The sequence below is a fragment of the Brassica napus genome, chromosome C2 (assembly GCF_020379485.1).
Source record: "Brassica napus cultivar Da-Ae chromosome C2, Da-Ae, whole genome shotgun sequence".
Lineage (NCBI taxonomy): Eukaryota > Viridiplantae > Streptophyta > Magnoliopsida > Brassicales > Brassicaceae > Brassica > Brassica napus.
Window position 1 is genome coordinate 15631590 of NC_063445.1, and position 14394 is coordinate 15645983.

At 36.5% G+C, this 14394-nt stretch overlaps 1 pseudogene; it reads right to left on the reverse strand.

Annotated features, from left to right (window-relative positions):
• Positions 1-469: 469 nt before the first annotated feature.
• Positions 470-11179, reverse strand: LOC111202889 (annotated as a pseudogene).
• Between the last annotated feature and the right edge of the window lie 3215 nt (positions 11180-14394).

Consider the following 14394-nt stretch of genomic DNA (forward strand, 5'->3'; position numbering starts at 1 on the left):
TCAAGCTCCAGCAATAGATGACCACAAAACTGGGGACGACTCCCACCCGAGAAGGGGAAACCTGCGGTGATGTTTCCACACTCGAACATAGCCACACATCACCCAAGTTCTTTTTTAGTTGAAGCACAAGAAAGATGGTTGGAGAACAGGAAGACGAGGATGAAAAATACAAGACAAGAATTGGGGAGATAGTACAAAAACACCAGTGTGTCTTTTGGTTTGGTTTGTGTTGAGAAGAACAGAGGAAGTGGTTTAAGCAAATAGAGAGGGAGAGAGATAAGCATAAAGATTGTGTGGAAATAGTGACAAAAGACAAGTCAAGTGGGATAATGACAGAAGCGGAAATGTGTTGGTTGATACGTGAAGCATACTTTTTTTCTATATTCATACCGTCTCAAGAGTATTGACTACTCTCACAAATAGATGAAAAAAAGTTTCATCCGCATCTCTCTTTTTTACTCTTCTTTTATTAAGAAAGCAATTTTTTAAAAGAATTTCTTACAAGATGGCAGAATTACCAAAACCATCTTTGTTTTTTGACGATGCATGAAGTTTCTGAATACAAATCACTGAAGTTTTCAACATATAAAGCTGTACAAACCTGCAGGGTGTTTGGATGGAACCTAAAATTCTTGATATCATCTTTGGGTGTAATGCCGTGAAGGACTTGTCATGAATTTCCTTTGGTTAATACAGCATGCAGACAGTGTATCACATTACTTGAATAAATTATAGTTGCTTTGTTTCCGAGGAGGCTTCTTGGATCATTCTTCTATGTAAACCGAAATATCCCCTAAAAGTGTCGAAGATTCTCGAAGAGGCGCTATGGGAATTTGAAAAATAGGCCTAGGAGGGACATCAAGAGCATCCAAACTCCCTTCCATCATCTCTACAACTCTGTTCATGGATGGTCGATTTGATGGATAAGACTGGATACACCACAGAGCCACCAAGACCATCTTCTTCGTGATTTCTTCTTCTTCTTTGGTTAGGTCATCCCCATAAATCCTATTCTGCTGTTCATTTTCAAGATCATTATAGATCCAATCTGGGAAATAAATCGAGCTTTATTTGAGGTAGTGTTTTTGACTGTGTCTTTGTTTGTTGCACCAATCATCTCAAGTACCAACATTCCATAGCTATAGACATCTGACTTGTGAGAAACACCACCATAAACTCTGGAGATCATCTCTGGCGCAATGTACCCTATTGTCCCTCTTGTGTCCAACAGTGACATGATGCTCTCTTTCTTCTCGCAGAGCTTAGCGAGGCCAAAGTCAGAAACTTTGGGGCAAAGGTTGGAATCCAACAACACGTTCTTTGGTTTAATGTCGAAATGCACAATCCTTGTTTTGCAGCCATAGTGTAAGTACTCAAGACCACGAGCAACTCCTAGTAAAATCTCGTAAAGCCTTCTTCTCCATTCAGCAACTGACGAGGCTCTTGTGGAGATAAATTGATCCAAAGACCCATTCTCTAGAAATTCATAAACAATCATTCTTTTGGATCCTTCATAGCAGAATCCAACCAAAGAAACAATGTTAACATGAGATGTTTGGCTCATACTGACGACTTCGTTGATGAAGTCTTCTTCACCATTGCTCTTTGTGTCCTTCAAAACCTTCACCGCGACCTTACGGCCATCAGGAAGGTTTCCTTTGTAAACAGTTGCAAATCCTCCTTTCCCAACTACACAAGCAAATGAGTTTGTAAACCTCTTCACTTCACGGTAACGATAATGCTTCAACGGGGTAAGAGCCTTGAGGTTTTTTCTTCTCTGAGCATTTGATGTTTTCCTCTTTCTCATAAAAAATGCTACGACCCCCAACAACACGAGACTACTTACTATCAAACTCGTAGCTACGAAAAAAAAGAAGATTCGATTAGTTACTTTTTTATCAAGAAATCTAAAGAGTTTATGGTTAGGTATCTAACCTATGAGAATCTTTGTGACCATGGATTGATTACCTGGAAAACCTTCAAGAAAATATACCTTGTGAGTATGGAATTAAACAAAAATCTGAGATATATTCACTAAATACAAAGAGTTTAAAATAATTTGTAACCCTTTTTTCTTCTTATTGAGCTGCAAACTAGGAAAATCCAGTAAAGCCACACGGTAAGAGCCTTGAGGTTTCTTCTTATTGACCGCTTCTGAAACTCCAACCCATCAAATAGTGAGCACTCGACTCATGTCTCCCGCAGTGAATCCAACATACATTTCTTCTTGAACGATATCTAACAGCTTTGGAACCCTTTGGGAGATCAATGGGATTGATGGGGCAATTGGAAATTTGGCTGGGGAAACGATCAAATTTAGCATTTGGGTTGATCCGTCGTAATCCAAACGGACTCTGATTGGTTCGGTCTCGTGCTGGAAATCCTCTTTTCGGCCTTCGTCACTTGTATAAACTACTGGTTCCTGGACATCGGAAGTGACACTGTTAAAATTCAGACCAATGTGATTGCCTCTTGCATCAGCACCGTCCCTGAATCCTTGTACAGTGTCGAATTCAACTGCGAAAACGTGATTTGTTGGATTCCGATCCCGTCGTTCTTCTCATTGAGAAGTCCCAAGTATTTGCCAGATTCGGCGGCTGGACAATTTGTGGTGGGAGATATTGTGAAGGTGAAGCCAAAACCCCCGTAGCTAGATTTGGAAGGGACTAAAATGAAGAGGAAAGAAGTGCTAAACGAACAAACTGTTTGGAAATGTCCTAAAATCATTCGTAGTTACTCTTGATATCGTTGTAACCTCGAGCTTCGATAATCGTATAATATTAGCTGGTTATAATGTTTTGATAGAAATTGCTTATAATCTATGAATTGAGAATTCATTACTAATATTATATAATCATACAGGGTCACACACCTAATCAAACTGAATCATTTATGTGTTAGGTTTTATACTAATTATTATATACTAGAGCTTTTTCCCGGGCTCCGCCCGGGTATTTGCCTATGATAGTGTTCCATGGATGTTCTAGGTAAACAATTATTTTTCCTCTGTCTTGAGATCATGCAAAAGTTATAACATCCAAGGCTATGTTCACATGTCTGGGTTCTTTGTTAAAGTTAGGAACCATTTGAGAGATTCGCTAAGTATTTTGTTTCGCCTCCAATTTCGTTTTGTAAAAGTGAATAGTTTTATCAGTTTGTAATTTGCTTTAGTTATTTGTATTCGAGTGAGAGTAGAGAAGAGGAAAAAGACTTTTAAAGTTGTGTTTGTGATAAATGTTTGAGAAATGTAAAAATTTAGCAGACTATTCATGATTTTGTTATTGATCAAGGCTCATTTTTGTCCATGATGCAATATTTGCTCATAATATTTTAGGTTTGATTACATTAAAATATTTCAGTGTTATTTACTAAATCTAATAGGTTTTAAAAAATTAAAATTTTGTAAACAAAAACTATTAGTATATAAGCCAACATTAACTCTTACTAAAAACTCATAGAAATTTTTTTATAAAGTTAACCAACTTAAGTGTATATATAATTAAGGGAAATTAGGTTTAATAACACCAAAAAAAATATAATTCACTATCTAACTAAAATCCTACCATCTCTCCTCCATTCTCTTCCTATCTCTCTCTTCGCTCTCTAAAAATCTAATTTTCTCTTTTTTTGGTTATTTCCCAAATAAGTCCTATAATTAAATTTCTTGCAGACTCAGACCTAAAAAAAAAACTGTCCCGCTTAACATAGGTTTATAAGTCAGAAATTGTTGTTAAACTTTAAAATTTGTAAATTTATATATTCACCTAAGATTACAGCATTTAAATTTTAAGGAAACTTTTGGAAACTTAGATTTTAATTTTTGTTTTACTCTTCTTTCTATGAGTAAAGTGGGTGTTTAATTTCAGTTTTATATTGTTTGTTATCTTTACATCGTTAAGTATATTGTAAGATTATATTTAGGAATATGACTTGGACCAGCACTACATATCTCTCGAGCTTCTCTTCTGCTTGTCTCTGACTCTTATTGTAGAAACACATAATATTAGTCTCGAGATAAATAAACCTTCCGATCAAGCAAAACCATGTCTACAGCATAAAGTCTCCCCCTTTCTTCATGTTGCCTAATTGGATGGGGAAATATAGCTGACAATGGTTACACATCATCGTTGAGAAAAGTCGGGAACAACGGGACATCATCTTTGTGAAAAGTCGGCAACAACGGGACTGTATGTAATGTTATAAAAATGTCTAGATAATATCATACTATCGTTGAGAGTTATTGCAATAGATTATTCAAATATGAGTAATAGATTAGATATCAAAAGATAAAAGCGGTTTAGTAGATTAGATTTTTGGTGGCAAAAAGAAAATGTTAAGTATAACAAATAAAATCATTGTTTACAATTTTTAAAAATCAAAATTGTAAATCCAAACACAATGACAAAATCAGAGCACAAACAAAATTTTATGCCTGAAGTTTTTAGTACGTGTAAGTAAAGATAGGCAACAATGTCATGGGAGAGACCAAGGTAAGAAGCAATATCAAAACTTCATACATATACTAAAAAGAGCCTTCTCTAGAAGATCTTATGGTTTGGCCTTAATCTTTCCCTTGCCGGGAAACTTCCTTTTGAGCATCTACAACTTCTCTGTAGAAGAAAGAAAAGACAGTATCTTGAAAAACGATAGGAAAAAAAAAACAAAACATAATGAGGGTTTCAAACAAACCTGAACTCATCACTGATCTCTTTGCTTTACTCCTTCGTAAAAAGGCATTGGCTGCCTCAACAAATCTCTGTAGAATCATTGATAACTCAGTGAATTATAATGTTTCAGCGTTCAAAGTCAACTGCTTTTTGTAATAGAAGTGAGATGATTTTTACCTGTAGGAAACAAAGAGCAACACCTTCACGGAAACAACATCTTTTAGACCAATCAGGTTTTAGTTCTCTGCAGACGTTAGCATCATATAAGGCATGTTCAGCTTGCCCTAACCGCAACCAGCAGAGGCTTCCGTTTCAGAAGAAGGTATGATCTGTGGGGTCAAATCCATAAAACATTTTTATCTTGAAAACAAAAGCCACTCACCTAAAAAACACTCACTTCATTCTTCTTGACTGTATCCCCTCTCTCTTCCAGGAGCCTAGTTGAACATCATCACATGTTCCTTTCCTCCTCGCAAGAGCTGTGCTGCTCCAATTTCTCCACCAGCTGAGATACGAAAACAACATGGATCAGAGAACTGAAACGCTAATTTAAAACCCTAAAACGTGGGTGCAAAGCTATTACTTTTTCCGGTGGGAAAAGTGACTTTGGACTATAATTCGAGATCCCACCAAGACCCGAGCAGCCGTCATTTCCTCCAATCCTCTGTCTCTCTCGATGTTGACTCTAAGTTGTCACCAGGAACAAATGTTCTAGTGACATCTCATGTCAGAGAGAGTAAAGACACGGGTGTGTTATACGTTTTCCTACGCCTCTTTTTCTTATTTTTCCGACACACCTAAGGGTCCTGCATGATGAGGCAGAGCTTCGTGTCCGTGAGAGGTATTGGGGCCTCGTACTGGTTCCACTGCTTTGGTTGGCTCAGACTTTAGTGTGGGAAGTAGCCATGACATGAAAATCCTTTGTGCCTGGAGGAACTATCTCCTCCTAACCTCTTTCATCGGATCATGAATGTGATGAGATTTTCCTCGTGTTGCCGACACGAATCCAATAAACCGTAAATACCAAAACATAACTGGTAGAGAAAGTAAAGTAAGGTAAGGAATGGACATACCTGGTGCACCACCGTGGACTTGTTGGCCAATTTGGCCTACGTTGTAATCTTCAGCATCCGGGGATGAAAAAAATAGTTTAGATCCCAATATGGGTAATCTTTAGTATTTTCAGTGCGTGTCCAGTTGATAAGGAGCAATTTATTACACCTCTTCGTTTTATGAGATAACCCAGAGAGTATGTCTTTAGACAGACAAAAAACAACACTCTAGTAAAAAAAAAACTAAAAAAGACAAAGACACTAAGAAGAATGAATCAAATACATACAAATATCAGAAGTTTCCTAGTAAAAAAAGAAACTAAAAAAGACAAAGACACTAAGAACCATGGACGCATGAGCTTTTATATATATAATCTTGTCTCTTGTTGCAAACATCAAAAAGAATAGCCGGTGAGGTTTGTGGTGGTTCAGTCATATTTGAGCTGCTAAACTGAGCCAAGAGATAGCCTCTAGATACAATCATACAATGCAATTTAAATATATAGAAAATACTCAAATAATTTATGCCATTAGCACTGCAATATATAAAACATAAGACATAACAGAGTTCAGAGCTCTTCTAGCATGCCTAAAGGGATTTGCTGACTAAACAGAATCATAATTTTCATCCAGGATGAAAAGAAAGGAATTATAAATCCAGCATCATACCTGTGACCACCACACATGCAATCTAATTATATTCCAGTCTGAATTCTCAATCCAGCGTCGAAGCATAGGGAAAATGAACATGATAGCCGTCAGCACATTTGGGAGCAAGCAAAGAGCGACAGCCAAGATATGGAGCGGGGGAACCCCTTTAACGTCTCGTGGAAGGAATGATATCCATTGCTTCAGCATCCCAGGAGCAGAAGAATTGGACTGGGCATCGCAAAGCGGTAAGCCTACACACCAAGCGAGACTTACAGCGATCTTGAGAATATTTCTCAAAATTTCAGTAAATTTCCATCTGTGGAAACCCGAGAAGTTTAAGATAATATCCAAGATACCTAGAATAGAAGGAAGAAACAATGTAATCGTTATTTCCTAGATAAGTTTCAAAATGATGAAACAGAGGAACTCCAAACAGGGAAAGTTTTGTCGCAACATTGAGGGTGACGTACTCTGGAGGAAGCGTAGAAAAGCTGCTGTAATGAAGATACTGGAGAGAGATCTCCATCATCACGCATTGGCCAGCCGAGATAGAAGCAATCTGGAGACCTATATAACAGTGATGTGCAAATGTCACAAAAAAAAAATTAAGATTTCCCAACCAAGTAAATATTCAATTTACAGACTTTGATTTTTAACGTACCAAAAATATTCATACAGATCATCATAGTTGGACCAATCTGAGTGAGCGGCCTTGCCAGTGGCATTCTTACTTGCTTCCCATTTCATGGAAAAGAGAACTATGGAGTATAGAAGGTCAAGATTATTAAGATGTCATAAACCTATCATTTAAACATTTACCTTTTCAGCAGAAAGGCCTCATCATCTCCACCGTAAGAAGGCTTGATATTTTTTCCAGTAACGATGCTGACATTTCCAGCCAGGAGACCATGGAGTTCATAAGCCATCTGAGAATAAAAAGCAGGTAAATATGGATGAATTCTTGTGTTTGACTAATCATATCGGCTAAAAAGGATTTAAAAACCCATATACAGTATCTTCTGCTGTTGTATATCTTCAGCACCTTGAGAAAGCCTTCGCATAAATTAAATGAGTGAATTTTTATTAAGAGTATAAACATCATTCAAAAAGTGTCTCATTCAAGCCATTTGTGAAAATAAAATGTTGCCTGGTACCTTAAAATATGTTTACGTCCTAAAAATTTGCACCAGTTCTTGTAGTTCTTAAAGAACTTTGTCTTGACGGCATCAACGGCTCTATCGTCGAGCTGCATCGATACATTAATTAACACAAAACTCCATTGCTTAAAAGTGTTAACAGATAAATATGTATCTTTTTATTGATGGAATATTGAGATAATGTTGTGGTGTTTTACTCATCAGTAGTGTCAGTGGGTCTAGGTGAGTGGAGGGAAGTATCGAAGGTACCTTATTCAGAAACTCTGGCCTGGGAGTCAACCTTATATGATTATCAGCAAGTAAACAAACCAGATGCTCCCTTTGGTTCCTGACATTGTCTCTCTGTTAAAATCAAAGAAATAATAAGTAGGAAATATAGTTCACAGGTTCAACATAAATTCATTAGGTCGTCTTGCGTTGCCAATGTAACTGAAATTATTACAGGTGACGGAGCAAAAAAGACTAAAGAATACACAATCCTACCCTAGCATCAGCGTTGCCAAGGTATCTGAAATTATTACATGTGCAAAGGAGCAAAATTACCTTTTCGTTTTTAGCAGGAGCTTTTGAAGATTTGCCATATACATTTTTTTTCTTGAAGAAAGCTAAGTCTTTTAGTTTCATCTTTCAATGACTGCAGAATAGGAAGAAAAATATTGAACTTATATGCTTCCTAGCAAAAAGCTACATTCATTAAGATGTTGTGTATATACCTCTTAATTATTTCCTTGTCTGGTAAGATATTTCTTTTATTCAGTCTCAAACTCAAAATCGATCTCCTGCATACAAATATAAAGAACAGTTCTCAGTTTTTCTGAAACCCACAAACCAATATAGTGTTTTGAGATTCTAAACTAACAAAGGTACTACGTGCTGATTAGGCTGGTACCCTACGCAACGACCTCCAGCTTGATCCTAGCAGCTCTAAGCCAATAAAGGTCCCACCTTTTGCAATGTTTTTGGCCTCCCAGAAATGGATTTTGGTCCGAGCGAAACTTCGGAGGCAGGAGACTTACCGGTGGATTTTGTGGTCGTAATTGTAGCTTCGTTAGTGATAGTTTTCGATTTGGGCTTGATCCAGGGTTTAGATGAAGCGGCTTATATCGTAGGAGAATCTACGGGAGATGGAACAAAACCGTGAAGAAGAGATTAAATAGCAACTTTGATTGATGAGGAGGGTTTCACAGTAACGGTGATTGCTAGAGAACGGAGATGGTAAAGAAGAATGAAGAGTCAGATGGACACAGCTGCGTGACATGTCAAAATATAACCTTTTGATTGGATGAATTTTTAATCCGACGTGGCACATCTTAGAAGCCTTCATATATCCCTTTTAATATAGGTTAGATGATAATATATATTATATATATTTACATACGTGATGTGAGTTTATAAAAGAGGTTAAAATTACTTTGAATTATATAATGATGGTCATTATTATTAGACAAAGTTAATAATGGGCTAAGCCCGTAACAAACCTAATTGCATTAGGTTACGTGCTTCACATATGTATATATACGAAAGTATGTTATGATATGTGGGTGGGTTTTTTTACTTCTGGCCGAAACCTATTCATAAAGGCGAAGTGTTCGTCAAGTTTTGAGATTTGATCTCAACGGTACTAGCATCCCGTCTTGATCCAGTTTGTGTGCGTGTGGATACCAGTAGAGACACGACGTTTGGAGTGCTAGAAATCTCGATTTGGTTTATTCATCATTCCGCTGCGAATAACCAGGTATATTCGAAACCTTAAGATCTAGATTTATTTAGTATTGACATGAGATTCTAGTCATATAAATTCATAGGTTGATTTATAAATAGTTATAAACCGGTATGAATTCCAACAGTGGTATCAGAACCTACTTGTTTAATATTGAAATTGAATCTTATTTAGTTTATATATTGATATAAATAAATAATTTGTTATGATCGATTTGGTTAAATTGTTTAGTGATCATCGTAGTTGCTTAAGTTATAGAATTATAATATGATTGTAATGGCTTGTTTTGAAATTGTTTCAAATTTGTGGTATTTGAATTACACAAGCCAGATATCTGTAAACTGCATGTGTTGTTTGTTACTTAACGCGTACATATTATAATGTGTTCATGCATGTTTAGTTGTTAAAGGTTAACACGTATTATTGTAATACATGAATGTGATTCTCAAACTGACATAATTCGCATTAGCAAATTATGACACCCGGTTGATTCAATATTAGTTCAACCGGTCAGTCCAATTGATTTGGTCGTTTGATTAAATTTAATTAGATTAAATTCTAAAATCAAATATATAAATAATTAATTATTTTAATTATATTAAAGTTAATTTAATTATTTATAATTCAATTAAATTACATATTAGATATGTATTAGTTGTATTTATCTTTTATATTTGATATAAATTTTAAATATAAACTAAAATTGAATTAAAATTTGTTTCTCAATTAATATCAAGTACTTTTGATGTCTATCCAATTTTATCAACCGCTCGTTTCGTTGTAAGATGGGTTTGCCAAAGCAAGATGTCTACAATTACATGAGTGAGGTGGATGGTAACGGTTACCATGTAAAACAAGATTGGTTTATTTGACTAGGCTATCAAAACGGTTTTGGGCTTAGAGACATAGGTTGGATAAGACCTAAAATGTCGTCTGACAACCAAGAATTATATTGGATATAATTAGCAAAGTGTTGCTTACCTAAATAGCTATACATTCGGGTGATGAGCCAAAGCTCACTCGAATTTTAGTGAAATATGGATCTTGGATATTATATTCAGTTTGAGGAAAATGTTTTGAATATAATATGAGTTTTCTTAATTATTAAGATTTCTCTAATTCCTGAACATCTTATTAATATTCGCTATTATTCTATTCCAGCAATGTTAACTCCTCACAACCCATTTTCATTCCAATATGCCCTTGAGAAGGACAAATTGAATGGATCAAATTTCCTCCAATGGTATCTAAACCCGAGAATTGTTCTCAAACAAGAGTTTAAACCCTACTTGGAAGATCTGGAAAAGAAAAAGACTTTTGAAACATCGTCTAAGGGTATTTATGTTATAGAAGTAAATGTTACTACTTCTGGTTCTACTTCTTGGGTATTAGATACCGGCTGTGGTGCTCATATTTGTACGGATATTAATGGCCTAAGCAACAGTAGAATTTTGGAGAAAGGTCAAGTGGACCTACGAGTGGGAAATGGAGCAAGAGTTGCTGCATTAGCCATGGGAACATTTCATTTGTCTTTACCTTCAGGCTTGGTTGTAGAACTTAAGAATTGCTACTATGTACCTGCTATAAGTAGGAATATTATTTCCATTCCTTGTTTGGATTTGGAAGGATTTCAGTTTTCGATCAAAAACAAGTGTTGTTCCTTTGATCGTAATGATATCTTTTATGGTAGCGGTCCATTGGAGAATGAACTTTATATTCTAGACCAAAGTGTGCCTGTCTATAATATCAGTACCAAAAGATTCAAGTCTAACGACAGGAATCAGACTTTTCTTTCGCATTGTCGTTTGGGCCACATAAATGAGAAACACATTCAAAAGCTTTATAGTGATGGACTTTTGAGCTCATTTGATTATGAATCATATGAAAAATGTGAATCTTGTTTATTGGGTAAAATGGCTAAGGCTCCTTTTACTGGACACAGTGAAAGAGCCGAAGACTTGTTGGAACTTATACATACTGATGTATGTGGACCAATGAGTATACATGCTAGAGGAAACTATCAGTACTTCATTACATTTACTGAAGACTTCAGTAGATATGGTTATGTTTATCTAATGAAACATAAGTCTGAATCTTTTGAAAAGTTCAAAGAATTTCAGAATAAAGTACAAAATCAGCTTGACAAGAAAATAAAAGCTCTTCGATCTGATAGAGTTGAAGAATATTTGAGTCAAGCGTTTAATGATCATCTGAGAGAATGTGGAATTGTTTCACAACTCACTCCAGGAACACCACAATGGAATGGTGTGTCCGAAAGGAGAAATCGAACTTTATTAGATATGGTTTGATCTATGATGAGTCATGCAGATCTTCCACCATCCTGTTGGGGATACGCTCTAGAAACGTCTGCGTTTACGCTGAATAGATGTCCATCACAATCAGTTGAAAAGACTCCATATGAGATGTGGATTGGAAAGGTTCTAAATTTGTCTTTTCTGAAAATTTGGGGTTCTGATGCTTATGTCAAACATATGTTTACAGATAAGCTTGGACCAAAATCTGATAAATGCGTATTCGTTGGTTATCCCAAAGAAACCAAAGGTTATACCTTTTACAACTCCACTGAGAACAAAGTGTTTGTTGCTCGTAGTGGCGTTTTTCTTGAGAGAGAGTTTCTTTCTAAGAAGAGCAGTGGGAGTAAAGTAAAACTCGAAGAAGTTCGAGAAACACAGAAAAATGTTTCATCCTCTCAGGAAGATGATCAATTAGATTTACGAAGAGTCGTAGAATCTACACCTGTGGAACCTGAGGTACGTAGGTCCGAAAAGACACGTCACGAACCTGTTAGATATGGGGTTTGGGTGACAGATCATCATGATCTATTGATAATAGAGAGTGATGAACCTACGTCCTTTGAGGAAGCTATGATGGGCCCAGACTTCGATAAATGGCGAGAAGCCGCAGAATCTGAAATGGACTCCATGTCAGTAAACAATGTGTGGACTTTGGTTGATTTACCTGATGGTGTTAAAACCATTGAGTGTAAATAGATTTTCAAGAAGAAAACTGACATGGATGGTAATATACGGATATACAAAGCTAGATTGGTGGCTAAAGGTTACAAACAAATTCATGGTATTGACTATGATGAAACCTATTCACCAGTTGCAATGCTTAAGTCCATTCGGATTCTCCTAGCAATTGCTGCTCATTATGACTATGAGATTTGGCAAATGGATGTGAAAACAGCTTTCCTTAATGGAAATCTCGAAGAGGATGTGTACATGTCACAACCTGAAGGTTTCACAATCCCTGGAAGTGCTGGGAAAGTATGCAAGCTTCAACGTTCCATTTATGGTTTGAAGCAAGCATCTCAGAGCTGGAATCTTCGTTTTAATGAGGTTATCAAAGAGTTTGATTTCATTAGAAATGAAGAAGAACCTTGCGTTTACAAGAAGACTAGTGGGAGCGCAGTTGTTTTCTTATTGTTGTATGTAGATCACATACTTCTCATTGGAAATGACGTTTCTATGCTTAATTCTGTAAAGACTTGGCTTGGAGGTTGTTTCTCAATGAAAGACATGGGAGAAGCTGCATATATTCTTGGAATAAGAATCTATAGAGATAGATTAAATAAGACTATTGGATTATGTCAAGATACTTATATCGATAAGGTTTTGCATAGATTCAAGATGCATGATTCCAAGAAAGGCTTCTTTCCGATGTCCCATGGCATAACTCTCATCAAGACTCAGTGTCCGTCGACACATGATGAGCGAGAGCGCATGAGTAGAATCCCATATGCTTCTGCTCTAGGATCTATCATGTATGCCATGCTCTGTACTCGTCCAGATGTCGCATGTGCTTTGAGCATGACGAGTCGATACCAGTCCAGGTGAAAGTCACTGGACAGCAGTCAAGACTATCCTCAAGTATTTGAGAAATACTAAGGATAAGTTCTTGGTCTATGGAGGAAGTGATGAACTTGTTGTGAGTGGTTACACTGATGCCAGCTTTCAGTCGGAAGATGATTTCCGATCACAATCTGGTTTCATCTTTTGTCTTAATGGAGGAGCAGTGAGTTGGAAGAGTTCCAAGCAAAGCACCGTAGCAGACTCAATAACTGAAGCTGAATACATTGCTGCTTCTGAAGCAGCAAAGGAAGCTGTTTGGATTCGGAAGTTCATTGCTGAACTAGGTGTGGTTCCGAGTATTTCTAACCCAGTGGATCTTTATTGTGACAACAATGGAGCCATCGCACAGGCGAAGGAACCTAGATCCCACCAAAAATCCAAACACATTCAAAGGAGATATCATCTCATTCGTGATATCGTCGATAGAGGAGATGTGAAGATTAGTAGAGTCTCAACGGATGCAAATGTTGATGATCCATTGACTAAACCTCTTCCACGACCTAAGCATGAGAGTCATACTACTGCTATAGGCATAAAGTTTCTTAAGATGTGATCTTGATTCTAGTGGAAGACTTTTCTTTTATGATATGATGTTCAGGTTTACATACATTTGGTTATGTATTAAAATTAATAGAGTTGTTTCAGATTTATTTTATTATTGGATAATTAAATAAAAGTTCCAAAATAATTGATATCATTCTTATAGGTCATCAAGTACGTGACTTGATCATGAAACCCTATAGGTGAGAGATGTTATAAATTATTGAGGTCCCTAGTCAAGGTTGTTAACTTGGGACATTTATAACTGAGAATGACTAGTATGTGAGGTGATTGATGACCAAATTTCATGGAGTCATTCAATATGTGGTATTGAAGTCAATCACATGGATATGTGTTAGAGAACACATGATCGGAATGACCCGCTATGAAAACTCTACAAGATTGTTATATGAGTGTCATGAGAGTTTCTCATTACGACTATAGAGTATAGTCCTTAGACCTGAGTTCGTCATGATTCTTTATTTATGGATTAGTTCACTTTGACCTTGTCAAACGTCAGCCGTAACTGGTGATTATAAAGGCATTGATTAGGTGTTCTATGAAGTTTGTAAGGAACATGGATGGAACAAGATGGGATTTGTCCCTCCTATATAACGGGAGATAAATATCTCATGGCCTATCGAAGAATTGATACTTTGATACTGAGAAATGCATGGCCATGCTCAAACGAGGTGATTGTCAGTCGTTTGTTTTATCAGTATAAATCAGAGT